Source organism: Anabrus simplex, chromosome 1 (assembly GCF_040414725.1).
Source record: "Anabrus simplex isolate iqAnaSimp1 chromosome 1, ASM4041472v1, whole genome shotgun sequence".
Classification (NCBI taxonomy): domain Eukaryota; kingdom Metazoa; phylum Arthropoda; class Insecta; order Orthoptera; family Tettigoniidae; genus Anabrus; species Anabrus simplex.
The window spans coordinates 1,803,374,265-1,803,396,942 of NC_090265.1; the positions used below are offsets into that span (position 1 = coordinate 1,803,374,265).

The window sequence follows — 22,678 nt, forward strand, 5'->3', positions numbered from 1 at the left end:
TAGTGCCACTATGTGAGGAACACCACAGGGTAGTACGAGTCTCTCTCATTAGTGCCACTATGTGAGGAACACCACGGGGTAGTATGAGTCTCTGTAATTAGTGCCACTATGTGAGGAACACCACAGGGTAGTACGAGTCTCTCTCATTAGTGCCACTATGTGAGGAACACCACAGGGTAGTACGAGTCTCTCTCATTAGTGCCACTATGTGAGGAATACCACAGGGTAGTAAGAGTCTCTCTCATTAGTGCCACTATGTGAGGAACACCACGGCGTAGTAAGAGTCTCTCTCATTAGTGCCACTATGTGAGGAACAACACAGGGTAATAAGAGTCCCTCTCATTAGTGCCACTATGTGAGGAACAACACAGGGTAGTACGAGTCTCTCTCATTAGTGCCACTATGTGAGGAACACCACGGGGTAATAAGAGTCTCTCTCATTAGTGCCACTATGTGAGGAACAACACAGGGTAATAAGAGTCTCTCTCATTAGTGCCACTATGTGAGGAACACCACGGGGTAGTATGAGTCTCTCTCATTAGTGCCACTATGTGAGGAACAACACAGGGTAGTACGAGTCTCTGTAATTAGTGCCACTATGTGAGGAACACCACGGGGTAGTACGAGTGTCTCTCATTAGTGCCACTATGTGAGGAACACCACGGGGTAGTACGAGTGTCTCTCATTAGTGCCACTATGTGAGGAACACCACGGGGTAGTACGAGTCTCTCTCATTAGTGCCACTATGTGAGGAACACCACGGGGTAGTACGAGTGTCTCTCATTAGTGCCACTATGTGAGGAACACCACGGGGTAATAAGAGTCTCTCTCATTAGTGCCACTATGTGAGGAACACCACGGGGTAGTAAGAGTCTCTCTCATTAGTGCCACTATGTGAGGAACAACACAGGGTAATAAGAGTCTCTCTCATTAGTGCCACTATGTGAGGAACACCACGGGGTAGTAAGAGTCTCTCTCATTAGTGCCACTATGTGAGGAACAACACAGGGTAATAAGAGTCTCTCTCATTAGTGCCACTATGTGAGGAACACCACGGGGTAATAAGAGTCTCTCTCATTAGTGCCACTATGTGAGGAACACCACGGGGTAATAAGAGTCTCTCTCATTAGTGCCACTATGTGAGGAACACCACGGGGTAGTAAGAGTCTCTCTCATTAGTGCCACTATGTGAGGAACACCACGGGGTAGTAAGAGTCTCTCTCATTAGTGCCACTATGTGAGGAACACCACGGGGTAATAAGAGTCTCTCTCATTAGTGCCACTATGTGAGGAACACCACGGGGTAGTAAGAGTCTCTCTCATTAGTGCCACTATGTGAGGAACAACACAGGGTAATAAGAGTCTCTCTCATTAGTGCCACTATGTGAGGAACACCACGGGGTAGTAAGAGTCTCTCTCATTAGTGCCACTATGTGAGGAACAACACAGGGTAATAAGAGTCTCTCTCATTAGTGCCACTATGTGAGGAACACCACGGGGTAATAAGAGTCTCTCTCATTAGTGCCACTATGTGAGGAACACCACGGGGTAATAAGAGTCTCTCTCATTAGTTCCACTATGTGAGGAACACCACAGGGTAGTAAGAGTCTCTCTCATTAGTGCCACTATGTGAGGAACAACACCGGGTAGTACGAGTCTCTCTCATTAGTGCCACTATGTGAGGAACAACACAGGGTAATAAGAGTCTCTCTCATTAGTGCCACTATGTGAGGAACACCACGGGGTAATAAGAGTCTCTCTCATTAGTGCCACTATGTGAGGAACACCACAGGGTAGTAAGAGTCTCTCTCATTAGTGCCACTATGTGAGGAACAACACAGGGTAGTACGAGTCTCTCTCATTAGTGCCACTATGTGAGGAACAACACAGGGTAATAAGAGTCTCTCTCATTAGTGCCACTATGTGAGGAACACCACGGGGTAATAAGAGTCTCTCTCATTAGTGCCACTATGTGAGGAACACCACAGGGTAATAAGAGTCTCTCTCATTAGTGCCACTATGTGAGGAACAACACAGGGTAGTACGAGTCTCTCTCATTAGTGCCACTATGTGAGGAACAACACAGGGTAATAAGAGTCTCTCTCATTAGTGCCACTATGTGAGGAACAACACAGGGTAATAAGAGTCTCTCTCATTAGTGCCACTATGTGAGGAACACCACGGGGTAGTAAGAGTCTCTCTCATTAGTGCCACTATGTGAGGAACAACACAGGGTAATAAGAGTCTCTCTCATTAGTGCCACTATGTGAGGAACACCACGGGGTAGTAAGAGTCTCTCTCATTAGTGCCACTATGTGAGAAACACCACGGGGTAATAAGAGTCTCTCTCATTAGTGCCACTATGTGAGGAACACCACAGGGTAGTACGAGTCTCTCTCATTAGTGCCACTATGTGAGGAACACCACAGGGTAGTAAGAGTCTCTCTCATTAGTGCCACTATGTGAGGAACACCACGGGGTAGTAAGAGTCTCTCTCATTAGTGCCACTATGTGAGGAACACCACAGGGTAGTACGAGTCTCTCTCATTAGTGCCACTATGTGAGAAACACCACGGGGTAATAAGAGTCCCTCTCATTAGTGCCACTATGTGAGGAACACCACGGGGTAGTAAGAGTCTCTCTCATTAGTGCCACTATGTGAGGAACACCACAGGGTAGTACGAGTCTCTCTCATTAGTGCCACTATGTGAAAAAAACCACGGGGTAATAAGAGTCCCTCTCATTAGTGCCACTATGTGAGGAACACCACGGGGTAATAAGAGTCTCTCTCATTAGTGCCACTATGTGAGGAACACCACGGGGTAATAAGAGTCTCTCTCATTAGTGCCACTATGTGAGGAACACCACAGGGTAGTACGAGTCTCTCTCATTAGTGCCACTATGTGAGAAACACCACGGGGTAATAAGAGTCCCTCTCATTAGTGCCACTATGTGAGGAACACCACAGGGTAGTACGAGTCTCTCTCATTAGTGCCACTATGTGAGGAACAACACAGGGTAGTACGAGTCTCTCTCATTAGTGCCACTATGTGAGAAACACCACGGGGTAGTAAGAGTCTCTCTCATTAGTGCCACTATGTGAGAAACACCACGGGGTAGTAAGAGTCTCTCTCATTAGTGCCACTATGTGAGAAACACCACAGGGTAGTAAGAGTCTCTCTCATTAGTGCCACTATGTGAGAAACACCACGGGGTAGTAAGAGTCTCTCTCATTAGTGCCACTATGTGAGGAATACCAGAGGGTAGTAAGAGTCCCTCTGATTAGTGCCACTATGTGAGGAACACCACAGGGTAGTACGAGTGTCTCTCATTAGTGCCACTATGTGAGAAACACCACGGGGTAGTAAGAGTCTCTCTCATTAGTGCCACTATGTGAGGAACACCACGGGGTAGTACGAGTCTCTCTCATTAGTGCCACTATGTGAGGAACACCACGGGGTAATAAGAGTCCCTCTCATTAGTGCCACTATGTGAGGAACACCACAGGGTAGTAAGAGTCTCTCTCTCATTAGTGCCACTATGTGAGGAACACCACGGGGTAGTAAGAGTCTCTCTCATTAGTGCCACTATGTGAGGAACACCACGGGGTAATAAGAGTCCCTCTGATTAGTGCCACTATGTGAGGAACACCACAGGGTAGTAAGAGTCTCTCTCATTAGTGCCACTATGTGAGGAACACCACAGGGTAGTAAGAGTCTCTCTCTCATTAGTGCCACTATGTGAGGAACACCACGGGGTAGTAAGAGTCTCTCTCATTAGTGCCACTATGTGAGGAACACCACAGGGTAGTACGAGTGTCTCTCATTAGTGCCACTATGTGAGAAACACCACGGGGTAATAAGAGTCCCTCTCATTAGTGCCACTATGTGAGGAACACCACAGGGTAGTAAGAGTCTCTCTCTCATTAGTGCCACTATGTGAGGAACACCACGGGGTAGTAAGAGTCTCTCTCATTAGTGCCACTATGTGAGGAACACCACAGGGTAGTACGAGTCTCTCTCATTAGTGCCACTATGTGAGGAGCACCACGGGGTAGTAAGAGTCTCTCTCATTAGTGCCACTATGTGAGGAACACCACAGGGTAGTACGAGTGTCTCTCATTAGTGCCACTATGTGAGAAACACCACGGGGTAATAAGAGTCCCTCTCATTAGTGCCACTATGTGAGGAACACCACGGGGTAATAAGAGTCCCTCTCATTAGTGCCACTATGTGAGGAACACCACGGGGTAGTAAGAGTCTCTCTCATTAGTGCCACTATGTGAGGAACACCACAGGGTAGTACGAGTCTCTCTCATTAGTGCCACTATGTGAGAAACACCACGGGGTAATAAGAGTCCCTCTCATTAGTGCCACTATGTGAGGAACACCACGGGGTAATAAGAGTCTCTCTCATTAGTGCCACTATGTGAGGAATACCAGAGGGTAGTAAGAGTCCCTCTGATTAGTGCCACTATGTGAGGAACACCACAGGGTAGTACGAGTGTCTCTCATTAGTGCCACTATGTGAGAAACACCACGGGGTAGTAAGAGTCTCTCTCATTAGTGCCACTATGTGAGGAACACCACGGGGTAATAAGAGTCTCTCTCATTAGTGCCACTATGTGAGGAACACCACGGGGTAATAAGAGTCCCTCTCATTAGTGCCACTATGTGAGGAACACCACAGGGTAGTAAGAGTCTCTCTCTCATTAGTGCCACTATGTGAGGAACACCACGGGGTAGTAAGAGTCTCTCTCATTAGTGCCACTATGTGAGGAACACCACGGGGTAATAAGAGTCCCTCTGATTAGTGCCACTATGTGAGGAACACCACAGGGTAGTAAGAGTCTCTCTCATTAGTGCCACTATGTGAGGAACAGCACAGGGTAGTAAGAGTCTCTCTCTCATTAGTGCCACTATGTGAGGAACACCACGGGGTAGTAAGAGTCTCTCTCATTAGTGCCACTATGTGAGGAACACCACAGGGTAGTACGAGTGTCTCTCATTAGTGCCACTATGTGAGAAACACCACGGGGTAATAAGAGTCCCTCTCATTAGTGCCACTATGTGAGGAACACCACAGGGTAGTAAGAGTCTCTCTCTCATTAGTGCCACTATGTGAGGAACACCACGGGGTAGTAAGAGTCTCTCTCATTAGTGCCACTATGTGAGGAACACCACAGGGTAGTACGAGTCTCTCTCATTAGTGCCACTATGTGAGGAGCACCACGGGGTAGTAAGAGTCTCTCTCATTAGTGCCACTATGTGAGGAACACCACAGGGTAGTACGAGTGTCTCTCATTAGTGCCACTATGTGAGAAACACCACGGGGTAATAAGAGTCCCTCTCATTAGTGCCACTATGTGAGAAACACCACGGGGTAATAAGAGTCCCTCTCATTAGTGCCACTATGTGAGGAACACCACGGGGTAGTAAGAGTCTCTCTCATTAGTGCCACTATGTGAGGAACACCACAGGGTAGTACAAGTCTCTCTCATTAGTGCCACTATGTGAGAAACACCACGGGGTAATAAGAGTCCCTCTCATTAGTGCCACTATGTGAGGAACACCACAGGGTAGTAAGAGTCTCTCTCATTAGTGCCACTATGTGAGGAACACCACGGGGTAGTAAGAGTCTCTCTCATTAGTGCCACTATGTGAGGAACAACACAGGGTAGTACGAGTGTCTCTCATTAGTGCCACTATGTGAGGAACTCCACAGGGTAATAAGAGTCTCTCTCATTAGTGCCACTATGTGAGGAACACCACGGGGTAGTACGAGTGTCTCTCATTAGTGCCACTATGTGAGGAACTCCACAGGGTAGTAAGAGTCTCTCTCATTAGTTCCACTATGTGAGGAACACCACAGGGTAGTACGAGTCTCTCTCATTAGTGCCACTATGTGAGAAAAACCACGGGGTAATAAGAGTCCCTCTCATTAGTGCCACTATGTGAGGAACACCACGGGGTAATAAGAGTCCCTCTCATTAGTGCCACTATGTGAGGAACACCACGGGGTAATAAGAGTCCCTCTCATTAGTGCCACTCTGTGAGGAACACCACAGGGTAGTATGAGTCTCTCTCATTAGTGCCACTATGTGAGGAACACCACAGGGTAGTATGAGTCCCTCTCATTAGTGCCACTATGTGAGGAACACCACAGGGTAGTACGAGTCTCTCATTAGTGCCACTATGTGAGGAACACCACGGGGTAGTATGAGTCCCTCTCATTAGTGCCACTCTGTGAGGAACACCACAGGGTAGTATGAGTCCCTCTCATTAGTGCCACTATGTGAGGAACACCACAGGGTAGTATGAGTCTCTCTCATTGGTGCCACTATGTGAGGAACAACACAGGGTAGTACGAGTCTCTCTCATTAGTGCCACTATGTGAGGAACTCCACAGGGTAGTACGAGTCTCTCTCATTAGTGCCACTATGTAGGAACACCACGGGGTAATAAGAGTCTCTCTCATTAGTGCCACTATGTGAGGAACACCACAGGGTAGTATGAGTCTCTGTAATTAGTGCCACTACGTGAGGAATACCACGGGGTAATAAGAGTCTCTCTCATTAGTGCCACTATGTGAGAAACACCACAGGGTAGTAAGAGTCTCTCTCATTAGTGCCACTATGTGAGGAACACCACAGGGTAATAAGAGTCCCTCTCATTAGTGCCACTATGTGAGGAACACCACGGGGTAGTATGAGTCCCTCTCATTAGTGCCACTATGTGAGGAACACCACAGGGTAGTACGAGTCTCTCTCATTAGTGCCACTATGTGAGGAACAACACAGGGTAGTACGAGTCTCTCTCATTAGTGCCACTATGTGATGAACACCACAGGGTAGTACGAGTCTCTCTCATTAGTGCCACTATGTGAGGAACACCACGGGGTAATAAGAGTCTCTCTCATTAGTGCCACTATGTGAGGAACACCACAGGGTAGTACGAGTCTCTCTCATTAGTGCCACTATGTGAGGAATACCACCGGGTAGTACGAGTCTCTCTCATTAGTGCCACTACGTGAGGAACAACACAGGGTAATAAGAGTTCCTCTGATTAGTGCCACTACGTGAGGAACAACACAGGGTAATAAGAGTTCCTCTCATTAGTGCCACTATGTGAGGAACAACACAGGGTAGTACGAGTCTCTGTAATTAGTGCCACTATGTGAGGAACACCACAGGGTAATAAGAGTTCCTCTCATTAGTGCCACTATGTGAGGAACACCACAGGGTAGTACGAGTCTCTCTCATTAGTGCCACTATGTGAGGAACACCACGGGGTAATAAGAGTCCCTCTCATTAGTGCCACTATGTGAGGAACAACACAGGGTAATAAGAGTTCCTCTCATTAGTGCCACTATGTGAGGAACACCACAGGGTAGTACGAGTCTCTCTCATTAGTGCCACTATGTGAGGAACACCACGGGGTAATAAGAGTCCCTCTCATTAGTGCCACTATGTGAGGAACACCACGGGGTAGTATGAGTCTCTGTAATTAGTGCCACTACGTGAGGAATACCACAGGGTAGTAATAGTCCCTCTGATTAGTGCCACTATGTGAGGAATACCACCGGGTAGTACGAGTCTCTCTCATTAGTGCCACTACGTGAGGAACAACACAGGGTAATAAGAGTTCCTCTGATTAGTGACACTACGTGAGGAACAACACAGGGTAATAAGAGTTCCTCTCATTAGTGCCACTATGTGAGGAACAACACAGGGTAGTACGAGTCTCTCTCATTAGTGCCACTATGTGAGGAACACCACAGGGTAGTACGAGTCTCTCATTAGTGCCACTATGTGAGGAACACCACGGGGTAGTATGAGTCTCTGTAATTAGTGCCACTACGTGAGGAATACCACAGGGTAGTAATAGTCCCTCTGATTAGTGCCACTATGTGAGGAATACCACCGGGTAGTACGAATCTCTCTCATTAGTGCCACTACGTGAGGAACAACACAGGGTAATAAGAGTTCCTCTCATTAGTGCCACTATGTGAGGAACACCACAGGGTAGTACGAGTCTCTCTCATTAGTGCCACTATGTGAGGAACACCACAGGGTAGTACGAGTCTCTCTCATTAGTGCCACTATGTGAGGAACACCACGGGGTAATAAGAGTCCCTCTCATTAGTGCCACTATGTGAGGAACAACACAGGGTAGTACGAGTCTCTCTCATTAGTGCCACTATGTGAGGAATACCACAGGGTAGTACGAGTCTCTCTCATTAGTGCCACTATGTGAGGAACACCACGGGGTAATAAGAGTCCCTCTCATTAGTGCCACTATGTGAGGAACACCACGGGGTAGTACGAGTCTCTCTCATTAGTGCCACTATGTGAGGAACACCACAGGGTAGTACGAGTCTCTCTCATTAGTGCCACTATGTGAGGAACAACACAGGGTAATAAGAGTTCCTCTCATTAGTGCCACTATGTGAGGAACAACACAGGGTAGTACGAGTCTCTCTCATTAGTGCCACTATGTGAGGAACAACACAGGGTAGTACGAGTCTCTCTCATTAGTGCCACTATGTGAGGAACACCACGGTGTAATAAGAGTCCCTCTCATTAGTGCCACTATGTGAGGAACACCACGGGGTAGTATGAGTCTCTGTAATTAGTGCCACTACGTGAGGAATACCACAGGGTAGTAATAGTCCCTCTGATTAGTGCCACTATGTGAGGAATACCACCGGGTAGTACGAGTCTCTCTCATTAGTGCCACTACGTGAGGAACAACACAGGGTAATAAGAGTTCCTCTGATTAGTGCCACTACGTGAGGAACAACACAGGGTAATAAGAGTTCCTCTCATTAGTGCCACTATGTGAGGAACAACACAGGGTAGTACGAGTCTCTCTCATTAGTGCCACTATGTGAGGAACACCAAAGGGTAGTACGAGTCTCTCTCATTAGTGCCACTATGTGAGGAACACCACGGGGTAGTATGAGTCTCTGTAATTAGTGCCACTACGTGAGGAATACCACAGGGTAGTAATAGTCCCTCTGATTAGTGCCACTATGTGAGGAATACCACCGGGTAGTGCGAGTCTCTCTCATTAGTGCCACTACGTGAGGAACAACACGGGGTAATAAGAGTTCCTCTGATTAGTGCCACTACGTGAGGAACAACACAGGGTAGTACGAGTCTCTCTCATTAGTGCCACTATGTGAGGAACACCACGGGGTAGTACGAGTCTCTCTCATTAGTGTCACTAAGTGAGGAACACCACAGTGTATTACAAGTCACTGTGGTTAGTGCCACTAAGTGAGGAACACCACAGTGTATTACAGGTCCCTGTGGTTAGTACCACTAAGTGAGGAACATCACAGTGTATTACAGGTCCCTGTGGTTAGTGCCACTATGTGAGGAACACCACAGTGTATTACAGGTCCCTGTGGTTAGTGCCACTAAGTGAGGAGCACCACAGTGTATTACAGGTCCCTGTGGTTAGTGCCACTAAGTGTGGAACACCACAGTGTGTTACAGGTCCCTGTGATTTGTGCCACTAAGTGAGGAGCACCACAGTGTGTTACTGGTCCCTGTGGTTAGTGCCACTAAGTGAGGAACACCGCAGTGTATTACTGGTCCCTGTGATTAGTGCACACTAAGTGAGGAACACCACAGTGTATTACAGGGCCCTGTGGTTAGTGCCACTAAGTGAGGAACACCACAGTGTATTACTGGTCCCTGTGGTTAGTGCCACTAAGTGAGGAACACCACAGTGTATTACAGGTCCCTGTGATTAGTGCCACTAAGTGAGGAACACCACAGTGTATTACAGGTCCCTGTGATTAGTGCCACTAAGTGAGGAACACCACAGTGTATTACAGGTCCCTGTGATTAGTGCCACTAAGTGAGGAACACCACAGTGTGTTGCAGGTCCCTGTGATTAGTGCCACTAAGTGAGGAACACCACAGTGTATTACAGGTCCCTGTGGTTAGTGCCACTATGTGAGGAACACCACAGTGTGTTGCAGGTCCCTGTGGTTAGTGCCACTAAGTGAGGAATACCACAGTGTATTACAGGTCCCTGTGGTTAGTGCCACTAAGTGAGGAATACCACAGTGTGTTACAGGTCCCTGTGGTTAGTGCCACTAAGTGAGGAACACCACAGTGTATTACAGGTCCCTGTGGTTAGTGCCACTAAGTGAGGAACACCACAGTGTGTTGCAGGTCCCTGTGGTTAGTGCCACTAAGTGAGGAACACCACAGTGTATTACAGGTCCCTGTGATTAGTGCCGCTAAGTGAGGAACACCACAGTGTATTACAGGTCCCTGTGGTTAGTGCCACTAAGTGAGGAACACCACAGTGTATTACTGGTCCCTGTGTTTAGTGCCACTATGTGAGGAACACCACAGTGTATTACAGGTCACTGTGATTAGTGCACACTAAGTGAGGAACACCACAGTGTATTACATGTCCCTGTGGGTAGTGCCACTAAGTGAGGAACACCACAGTGTATTACAGGTCCCTGTGTTTAGTGCCACTAAGTGAGGAACACCACAGTGTATTACAGGTCCCTGTGATTAGTGCCACTAAGTGAGGAACACCACAGTGTATTACATGTCCCTGTGGTTAGTGCCACTAAGTGAGGAACACCACAGTGTATTACTGGTCCCTGTGATTAGTGCCACTAAGTGAGGAACACCACAGTGTATTACAGGTCCCTGTGTTTAGTGCCACTATGTGAGGAACACCACAGTGTATTACAGGTCCCTGTGGTTAGTGCCACTAAGTGAGGAGCACCACAGTGTATTACAGGTCCCTGTGGTTAGTGCCACTAAGTGTGGAACACCACAGTGTGTTACAGGTCCCTGTGATTTGTGCCACTAAGTGAGGAGCGCCACAGTGTGTTACTGGTCCCTGTGGTTAGTGCCACTAAGTGAGGAACACCACAGTGTATTACTGGTCCCTGTGATTAGTGCACACTAAGTGAGGAACACCACAGTGTATTACAGGGCCCTGTGGTTAGTGCCACTAAGTGAGGAACACCACAGTGTATTACTGGTCCCTGTGGTTAGTGCCACTAAGTGAGGAACACCACAGTGTATTACAGGTCCCTGTGATAGTGCCACTAAGTGAGGAACACCACAGTGTATTACAGGTCCCTGTGATTAGTGCCACTAAGTGAGGAATACCACAGTGTATTACAGGTCCCTGTGATTAGTGCCACTAAGTGAGGAACACCACAGTGTATTACAGGTCCCTGTGATTAGTGCCACTAAGTGAGGAACACCACAGTGTGTTGCAGGTCCCTGTGATTAGTGCCACTAAGTGAGGAACACCACAGTGTATTACAGGTCCCTGTGGTTAGTGCCACTAAGTGAGGAACACCACAGTGTGTTGCAGGTCCCTGTGGTTAGTGCCACTAAGTGAGGAATACCACAGTGTATTACAGGTCCCTGTGGTTAGTGCCACTAAGTGAGGAATACCACAGTGTATTACAGGTCCCTCTGGTTAGTGCCACTAAGTGAGGAACACCACAGTGTATTACAGGTCCCTGTGGTTAGTGCCACTAAGTGCGGAACACCACAGTGTGTTGCAGGTCCCTGTGGTTAGTGCCACTAAGTGAGGAACACCACAGTGTATTACAGGTCCCTGTGATTAGTGCCGCTAAGTGAGGAACACCACAGTGTATTACAGGTCCCTGTGGTTAGTGCCACTAAGTGAGGAACACCACAGTGTATTACTGGTCCCTGTGTTTAGTGCCACTATGTGAGGAACACCACAGTGTATTACAGGTCACTGTGATTAGTGCACACTAAGTGAGGAACACCACAGTGTATTACATGTCCCTGTGGTTAGTGCCACTAAGTGAGGAACACCACAGTGTATTACATGTCCCTGTGGGTAGTGCCACTAAGTGAGGAACACCACAGTGTATTACAGGTCCCTGTGATTAGTGCCACTAAGTGAGGAACACCACAGTGTATTACATGTCCCTGTGGTTAGTGCCACTAAGTGAGGAACACCACAGTGTATTACTGGTCCCTGTGATTAGTGCCACTAAGTGAGGAACACCACAGTGTATTACAGGTCCCTGTGTTTAGTGCCACTATGTGAGGAACACCACAGTGTATTACAGGTCCCTGTGATTAGTGCCACTAAGTGAGGAACACCATAGTGTATTACAGGTCCCTGTGTTTAGTGCCAGTATGTGAGGAACACCACAGTGTATTACTGGTCCCTGTGATTAGTGCCACTAAGTGAGGAACACCACAGTGTATTACTGGTCCCTGTGATTAGTGTCACTAAGTGAGGAACACCACAGTGTATTACAGGTCCCTGTGTTTAGTGCCACTATGTGAGGAACACCACAGTGTATTACTGGTCCCTGTGGTTAGTGCGACTAAGTGAGGAACACCACAGTGTATTACTGGTCCCTGTGATTAGTGCTACTAAGTGAGGAACACCACAGTGTGTTACAGGTCCCTGTGGTTAGTGCCACTAAGTGTGGAACACCACAGTGTATTACAGGTCCCTGTGATTAGTGCCACTAAGTGAGGAACACCACAGTGTATTACAGGTCCCTGTGGTTAGTGCCACTAAGTGAGGAACACCACAGTGTATTACAGGTCCCTGTGGTTAGTGCCACTAAGTGAGGAACACCACAGTGTATTACAGGTCACTGTGATTAGTGCCACTAAGTGAGGAACACCACAGTGTATTACAGGTCCCTGTGATTAGTGCCACTAAGTGGGGAACACCACAGTGTATTACAGGTCCCTGTGGTTAGTGCCACTAAGTGAGTAACACCACAGTGTATTACAAGTCCCTGTGATTAGTGCCACTAAGTGAGGAACACCACAGTGTATTACAGGTCACTGTGAAGAGTGCCACTAAGTGAGGAACACCACAGTGTGTTACAGGTCACTGTGGTTAGTGCTACTATGTGAGGAACGCCATGGGGTAGACGGGTCGCTCTGATTAGTCCCACTATGTGAGGAACGCCACGGGGTAGCTTGGGTCGCTGTGATTGGTACCACTATGTGAGGGACGCCGTGAAGTAGACGAGTCGCTCTGATTAGTTCCACTATGTGAGGAACGCCACGGGGTAGTTTGGGTCGCTGTGATTGGTGGCACTATGTGAGGAACGCTTCGGAGTAGACGGTGAACCCTTTCTGGACTGTGATACGAAGCCACAGTGACAGCAAAGTTTATGTATCCATGACAAGAAATGTGGCAACGCCCTTGGCCTGTGCAGGATTCAAACACACTTCTCCGCACCCTTGATCTTAACAACTAGATCTCGTATTGTGGATTGTCTGTATCTAAAATATATATCCAGCTTCTAGGAGGAAATTCAGCATGCAATATTCTACAGCAAAATGAAATTCTTCCAAAATGAGCAAACTAAATTTTAATGTCCTTGGCGAAATTGAATCAAATTTTAAGATAATATAATATACAAGTCCTTAGGGATCATGCAACCGATTACATGTGATTACGAACTACATAAATTAACAAAATAATATAAATTTCCTGGACAAGATGATTGTTAGTCTTTATTCAGATAAATGCATCCTCGATATTTTATCTAACAGGTTACTGTAATTACGAATGCGTCAGCGAAACCTACATGACATCGACACTGGGAACAAATTTCAATTAAACAAGAAAAACACTTGAAACTAGTTGAGTGGTTAATCCCCCTTTACCATGAATAGACAAAACAAACAAAAAAAAGTAATGAAATTACATACACAATAAAATGATCCACTACTCACGACAAAGGAATACAAACCCAACATCATTACTTGAGTAAAGTCAGAATTTACTCATAACACATAATCAAACCACTTGTATAAACCGACAAGAAACACAAAGGAAACAATTAAAAGAAAAATACACATTTAGACACTGGATGTATGAATATATCTGTCCAGGTCAAAGGGACCCGGGCGATTCCACCTTGGATATGCCGGGATTCGAATCATGGGTCTTCTAGTATTGTAGCGGGTTGCTGAAAGAAAAACCCTATCTAGGCTAAATTCATTAAATAATTACCTGGCCCTATGGCAGAACTATTTACAGTAGAACCTCGATAATTCGAAATCGGTTAATTCAAAATCCCGCCTAATTCGAAGAAACTCTCGTTCCCGGAAACATGAGATACAGTTTTGCATGTTATTTCAATTGTTTAATTCGAAATACGGATAATTCGTAATTCGAAATACAATGTCGGCCCCATTACCGAAATTCAGACTTTTAATTCGAAACTGCCTTTACATTTTAAATCAATAGCATGTTACAGAGTAATTTCAAATCGAAATTTATCCGCTCCGCGTCATAATAGAACGCGCTTTCCGGAATGTGGAGGGTAGCTTTCTGCACTTACACTCACTTCGGTGGGTCTACAGTGCGCTTCATGATTGCTAAGTTGAATGAAATTGGAATTCAACCTTTTAAGGAACGCCGTAATATCACGCAACAGGCAATGTGCGGGAAAAAAGAATCCGCGAACACTGGCGATACCGACAGTTGACGAAAAAACGTGGCTCATATAATAAATTCGTAGGCACCGAACAATATTGTCATTGCCGGTGAAACTGCATTGCTTTATTTTAATGCGAGCCCAAACGGTCTTATGGTTTTAAAGAAGAAATTGCCAGCCGGGAAATCGTACAAGTGTGAGGTATGGGGGTCATAGTAGCAAATACAGTAGAGACAATACACGACACTTATGGATTTCGCCTTGCTAAAATGGGAGACAATTCGACGGTGGCGCTCCTAGTGACTTGACCTGAACAAATCGCGCTAAATTCAAATATCAATGGAAATGTATATACGGAAATGGATAAATAAATTACGTCTAGAAAGACAGTGGTATTGAGATATTAACTTCGAAGTTGCTAAAGCAATTCTGGATAAATGAATGAAGAATTATTTAAAAGGTTATTATTCAAAGACTGAAATTAGACATATAAACAAGGTGTGAAATGGACTGCTGTGAAATGGCTTGATCTTTCATTTATGCATTACTTTTTTAGCTTTAGCATACCTGCCTGAAATCTTACGGTTGGATTTGTTTTTTTTCCTCATTTAAAAACATTGTATCATCACATTAAGACATTTGTCAATAAAAATATCGGCACATTCCTTACACATATGATGCAATGAATTAACATTTAATAGCTGGACAATTTTCCTCTTAACATGAAGCCTACTAACAGAAAGAAAATCTATAAAATCCCGGCTTTAATCTGAGAATATATTAAAGAAAGAAAAGTTTGAAAATGTTGTCGATAGTGATGCTTTGAGGAATATTTACGTACAGTTAGAGTAAAAATGTAACATACCCTTGGCTGTATAGTCGAGGATTTTTAAAGTCGCTGGCCTGGAAATGATCTGAACAGATCTTATAATTCTTATACAAGCGTAACGTCCCTTCTTTCTTGTACACTTTATCCAAATCGCTTCTGTGACATTTCAAAACCCACAGATCACACCTACAACAACACATCGGTATTGAAGGTTAACTGCTGCACTATACAATAAAATATGCGTATTATATTTTAAGCCCGTTAAAAAATGGGTCGAGCAGGTCAGAAGATTATGAAGTACTATATAAATCTCTGTCACTGGAAGAATATATATGCAAACACAATTACTTACGTGTTCTTGTCACGAGGGAACCTGAAGAACGACCGCGCATTTTTCTCTACTTCGTAATTACTGCAGCCAAACACAGCACATACCTTTCCCCTCATGTTGAGAGGAGATATCAGGGAATGACACACGCTACTATTTAATTATGTCATCTCACTGAAAACGCATAAATAACACCAAAAACTTCACACAAAAATACACATGCTCTTATGACAGAATCAGTACCGTTCAGGTCTATCCGCTAGAGTGCGCTCCAATAGCTGTCCCTCGATATCTCGCTCAGTGTCGCGTATTGTCTCTACTGTATTTGATAGTAGTGCGTTGCAATGCACATGGAAGCGAGATACTTTATCCCCTCGTCATAGGAAAGTTCGATAAGCCACAATGTTTTAAGAGCGTCGGGCACTTTCCATGCCAGTACAAAGCATCTATAATAAAAATGCAAAGAGTACAGAAATACAAAAAATAATGCATTTGCACAGGGGAACTGGCATAATTTATCTTCGTCTTTGAATTGTGCGATATTTTTTCTTTCGTTGCGTGAGGTTATGTTTGTCAGTGATTTATCCAAGTGCATTATTTGAACATTGTAAATGCACCTTGTTGGATACATTTTGGAAATAGTTTTCTCCATGGCATTTGGAAGGTTTAAACTGTGAATCGAGGTGATTGCATGTATTAATGGGTCTTACAATACTTCGTGACGCGGCAAGTGTTTACATTTCTGAAGTACGAGAGAAGTGCCATGGCGGGAAATCGTACAAGGATAGAGTCATAGAAAAGTTCGATTTTACGGGCATCGGTTACTTTCTGTGTAAATACAAGGCATCTAAATGCATACAGTATATTAATCCAATTAATAAAGCACTTGCACATGGGAGACAGCATAGATTTCTCCTCATCTTCGAATTTTTTTTTTTTTTTTCCTTTCTTTCGTTGCGTGAGGTTATGTTTAGCAATCAGATATCCGAGTGCATTATTTGAATACTGTAAATGCACCTTCTTGGATACATTTTGGAAATAGATCTTTTTTCATGGCATTTGAAAGGTATAAACTGTGAATCAAGGTTAACTGCATGCAGTAACGGGCCTTAGAATATTTTGTAACGCGGCAAGGGTTGGTACTTCTGAATTGCGAATTGGCGGTTAATTCGAAATCACGTAATTCGAAGTCCGATTTTTGAGTCCCAACGACTTCGAATTAACGAGGTTTTACTGTATCTATATACGACACAAGCATAATGCATTTTAGAACTCCTTGTGAGAGAGAATACGATTCTGGTCAAGGGTCTGTATTTTACCATAACACTGTTCTCCCCTCAGTCATCCATTTCAGAGTGACAACCGATACAAATGGGACACGACCCTCCAATCGGCCTTCCTTCACTTACAACGCCCTTTTTAAAAATCCCTTATGGCCCTCCATACTATTCTTAACTTCTCATTCTATTGAAAACAAATCATATGCTTTTAAACTTATATAAATTACTGTAGCAATACCCTTTGCTAAGAGAGCAAGTCAGAACGTTAATTAATTAGATCATTAACAGGGATCTTTTCAGTATTTAATTCACACTGACACAGACCCGGGTTCGTGACCGGGGCACGCCAAAGAATAAGAAAGAAACAATGCTTTTAAAACTCGATAATTAGGCCTAAAAGAAACATTACACTTCTTTGCAATGCAGGGGAATAGTAGAATTAACATAAAATGCTTCCTTCCGGAAACCCCTATCTTTGGAGGTTGTTGATTCGAATCCCAGCGTTGTTCATCATACATCATACAGCATATCTGTATCCAAAGACCTTATGCTATAAATGTACTACTAATTTGATATTTAAAGGAAAATGTATTGAGTGCATACCTACTTCCAAAGAAAATACATGCATTAATTATACTATATTTACATGTAGTGACTATAGGCCTACGATATATATTCCACCATCTTAATCTTTAACCTGATACATTATAAAGTAAATCTTAAAAAGCGTCTATTCAAAAATAATAAAAACTGTACAACTAACCTGCTCCCAAAATGAATTACGCGATTACTGTAACCCAATGGTGAAAGTGGATTAATTACTCCAATTCCACCATGATTTCTAGCAAATCAATAACATTAACTCACTCAACAAGCTTCCTACATAAGCCCTGAAATATAATTTTCTTTTTAAGATCGATCCTACTCTACTATTAACTTATTTACAAGATACGCATTCATAATTACTAAAATTGGAATGCACTTAGCTGTATACTTCATGATGCCTTCTATTCGAGCTGCAGGGTGGGCCCATGCTAGAAGACTTTAGCCCTCCATATCAGCAACGATCATCACTGGTATACCAAGGGTGCAGAGCTGGGTAGCTGTTTCTTGGAACATTGTTGAATCTCTCGATCTCCACTGAAGGCACTGTTACACCAACACAGAATATTATCCACTCATGAACTTAATGTTACAATCACCCTTTATAGTGATATCTGGGCTACCGTCACGTACAGAAGTTATGTATGCCCTATTATCTATTAACAATCGTTTAAAATGTTATAGAACTTATTCCACATTTGATCACTCTCAAAACACATACATTTGTGTACTGTTTTCCGCATTCGAGCTTATATCTGAACAGTTTCTTTGTATAAAGGAGCGGATTCCGGTGACGAGTGACGTGAAGTAGGCTCCAAGACTAGTTCCAGACTGACCTGGGGTGCGCCTGCTGCTGGCCTATTTATTTACACTGGCACACATTGGCTGACTCTAGACTCCTCCCGGAGGGGATATCAATCTATTCCATTGATATCGTGAATATTAGTGAGGCAGTGCGATCGAGAGGTAGCTCGATTGTATGCGGGAGCTGATCCATTCGTAAACTATCTCGCCATATCCATAGCATCATCCCTGCCTCTCAAGCAATCGCGGGACTCCCCATGACAGGCCACGTGTTCAGTGTATCGCGTGGGGATGCTTTCCTTATGTGACAGAGTCACTACTGCGTAATTTAAATTCTACGGGATATTTAGTATACCCCTTCCAGACAATCTCTCCACATAATTCCAAAGATGCATGTGGTGTCATTTGTTCTCTTAATCATAGTATAATTTAATCTCTCCTCGCCTTTTCGTCCCGTTAAGCTGGCTTCCTACATAAAATTTCTCTGCGGAATGTTGGCTATCTGTGATTTTTGTGGCCTGCCCTCTTCTGTTTTCGTCAGACAGATATCTCCATTGCACTTAGAACTTCCCCTGGCTTTCAATGCTCACGCGTTTCCCCTCTCGTACCTGCGCGTGCCAAATGCAGAACATGTTTAATGTCCCTGGATCACTAATTCATGGCTCTGATACGGCAGAACGGTTTGCTCTGATTAGTGCCACTATGTGCCTGGATCACTAATTCGTGGCTCTGATACGGCACAACGGTTTGCTCTTATTAGTGCCACTATGTGCCTGGATCACTAATTCATGGCTCTGATACGGCACAACGGTTTGCTCTGATTAGTGCCACTATGTGCCTGGATCACTAATTCATGGCTCTGATACGGCACAACGGTTTACTCTGATTAGTGCCACTATGTGGCTGGATCACTAATTCATGGCTCTGATACGGCACAACGGTTTGCTCTGATTAGTGCCACTATGTGCCTGGATCACTAATTCATGGCTCTGATACAGCACAACGGTTTGCTCTGATTAGTGCCACTATGTGCCTGGATCACTAATTCATGGCTCTGATACGGCACAACGGTTTGCTCTGATTAGTGCCACTATGTGGCTGGATCACTAATTCATGGCTCTGATACGGCACAACGGTTTACTCTGATTAGTGCCACTATGTGCCTGGATCACTAATTCATGGCTCTGATACGGCACAACGGTTTGCTCTGATTAGTGCCACTCTGTGAGGGACGCCACGGGGTAGTACGAGTCCCACTGATTAGTGCCACTATGTGAGGGACGCCACGGGGTAGTACGAGTCCCACTGATTAGTGCCACTATGTGAATAACACCATAGGTCTACTTTACCTGTACATAGTACATTACCTGTGAGTAGGACCGCAGTGTGAGTCTATATTACTTATGATTAGAACCGCTACATCAGAAATAACATGGTTCTTCTTTACTAGCGATATGAAGGGCCGTTGAACCACTTTGGCAACCAGCATCATCGATTCAGGATTTTGCTTTTGTCAGTATACAGCTCTGTTTCTGGGAAGGTGGGGCATTGCCGGTTGGATTCACTGATTTTTCACCGTCGTCTTTTTGAATTGTAGTCAGTGGATTGATTTTTCAATGTATTGATAACTTATAATATTGTGAGTTGGATCCGTTGATTATTTTCCATTCATTTTCATTCATTCATTCATTTATTCATTCATTCATTCATTCGTCAGGTTTTGAGTTATGCTCAATTGATGAATTTTAGAATTTTAAATTATCATTACGTTTCATCTCATTTTGTACCATCAGGGGCTGATGACCTAGATGTTAGGCCTCTTTAAACCATGAGCATCATCATCAGTTACTTTTAACTTATGAATAAGATATCCTGAGTCCTCCCAGCTTTTGCTCCTGTAAAGCAAAGTTGGTCTGAAAGCAGACTGATGTATTGGTAGTTCATTCCGGGAGCTGACTTCCTTCTTACAGAATACTGTTGATCGCAGCTGCGAGCTCACTGCATTAGCTTTACTACACCTTGATCCAATCTCCCTTACTATAATACCATCCTGGGAGAACACACAACCTAAATACTTGAAATTATCGATCTGTTCTAGCTTTGTATCACCAATGTGACATTCAGTTCTTTTTGATTCTTACCTACTGACATCAATTTTGTGTTCAAAAGCCTAATTTTAATACCATACTCATTGCAGCTATTTTCACGTTCCAAGATATTCAGCACAATCTATGCATTCTCTCCTGAGAGAGGCGCTGAGTGACCCCATGCGAGAAAGTTTGAAACTAAACATTAAGGTAACATCTTTAACCCAGTGCCATACTTTGACGGAAGCAAGTGAAAGATGCACACACGGGCTACTCACAGATTCATATTTGCAATTACTGAGCCAGCGAGGTTTGTATTATAAGTTTTGAAATGTAACCAACAGATGTCACAATCTACCTGAACTTTATTTTTGTAGCATAAACTGTAACTAGCTTCTTAAACAGGAAAAATAGAACGCATCTCACTGTGTGTTATTTGTAAACAGATATGTTGTGATTCACTATGAAAGTGTGCAGTATGAAAATAATTCATCTTCAAGTTATATTGGTGAAGGCAAATGTGACTCTATTTCTGAATAGCCATTGCCAACGGACAAGGTGCAGGTAGGAACGTCAGTAATGACGAAGGTTAGGAGATAATCCAGCAGAACTGTAAGTGGTCAATGAATTTCTTAACCCACAGTTCTGGGATCATACAACAAAAGAAACCAATGCTTATATTTGTAAATATCGTGCATCTTTGCCAAATTCCCCTCACACTGGTAATATTCCCTTGCAGTGTTGCCAACTTATATTTTCAAGATCTGCTAAATACTACAAAAAATCCGCTGAAATTCCACCAAGAAATCCGATCTCAAATAATGAGTAATAAAAATGAGCAATAATAATAATAATAATAATAATAATAATAATAATAATAAAAGTAAATGTCTGTACTCACCTGATTATTGAGTTTCACTGGGATTAACCCCCTGCCTGCGAGGCAGCGAGCTAAAACTAGGTGAATCCCCTACCTCAAGGGTCACACACAGTTCATTAAACAGTCTTCCTTCATAGCATAAATATAAATGCTACTCTCTCATTCATCGTACCCTTTTCCCACTCATGATACCATGATCTCATAACATCAAATCCAAATAAAACGTTTTCCTCATGTGATTACTAGCTCCTGATAAAAAAATACGGAATAGCTCGGAGACAGACTGGAGTACACATCTTTTAAAAAATGCAAAATTGATAAAACACTAAATTCTGCTATAATAAATCTAGAATTCCGCCAAAAAAATCCGCTGTCCGCTAAACGATATTTTTCTCCGCTGACAGTCTTCTAATTCCGCCAAATTTAGCGGAAAATCCACTAAGTTGGCAACGCTGTTCCCTTGACACCTCTGGGTCAATATACTGGCTACATCAAAAAAGGCTCCAACTCAGAAGAAATTATAGCCCTCCAGGCGATGCAGAGTGGTGTAGCACGGGGACTCTGCAAGGATACCTCTACAGTTCCTCAAATGAAAGGCGACTTTGCTTGTGAACACCTGTTTTTTCTTTAGTGTGCTATGTGTAAGAGGACTTTTCCAAACCACAAATGTTTGGTGGAATGTAAAAAATGTTGTTTCTGTGTGTGTAACATCCGTGTGCAGTAGAACCTCGATAATTCAAAATTGGTTAATTAAAAATCCTGCCTAATTCGAAGAAGTTCTCGTTCACGGAAACATGAGGTACAGTTTTGTATGTTATTTAAATTCTTTAATTCGTAATGTGGATAATTCGTAATTCGAAGAACGATGTCAGTCCCATTGCCGAAATTCAGACTTTTAATTCAGAACAGCCTTTACATTTAAAAAAATAGTATTTTACAGAGTAATTTAAATTCAAAATTTATCTGCGCCATGATAGAACGCGTCTTCTGGAACGTTCAGGGGTAGCTTTCCACACTTTCACTCACTTCGGTGTGTCTACAGTGTGCTTCATATTTGCTAATTTTGAGTAAAATTGTAATTCTTTTGTGTTTAGCATTTTTAGGAACGCCACAATATGTAGCAGGCAGTGTGCGGAGAAGCAGAATCCGTGAACACTGTTGATGCCAACAATTGGCAAAAAAGCATGGGTCATATAATCAATTGATACGCATCATCATGATCATCATCCTTTTATGTGTTTGGCCTATAGAAGATTTGCATTTTAACGCCATCTCTTCCTGGGGCGTCCCAGAGATTTCTCTCCACCGGGGCAGTAGTTTATGACTGCTTCTGTTTAGGTGTTCTAGCCAATGCAGGTCTGCTTTTAAGATCATTCAACAGTTCTGTGTTCCCACTTAGTGACACCTGCTGTTTGC

At 43.9% G+C, this 22,678-nt stretch overlaps 1 protein-coding gene across 9 annotated transcripts in view; it reads left to right on the forward strand.

The window, feature by feature from the left end:
* The window catches only part of p115 (General vesicular transport factor p115), a 637,868-nt gene that overhangs the window by 72,337 nt on the left and 542,853 nt on the right, over positions 1-22,678 (forward strand). The window lies entirely within an intron of this gene.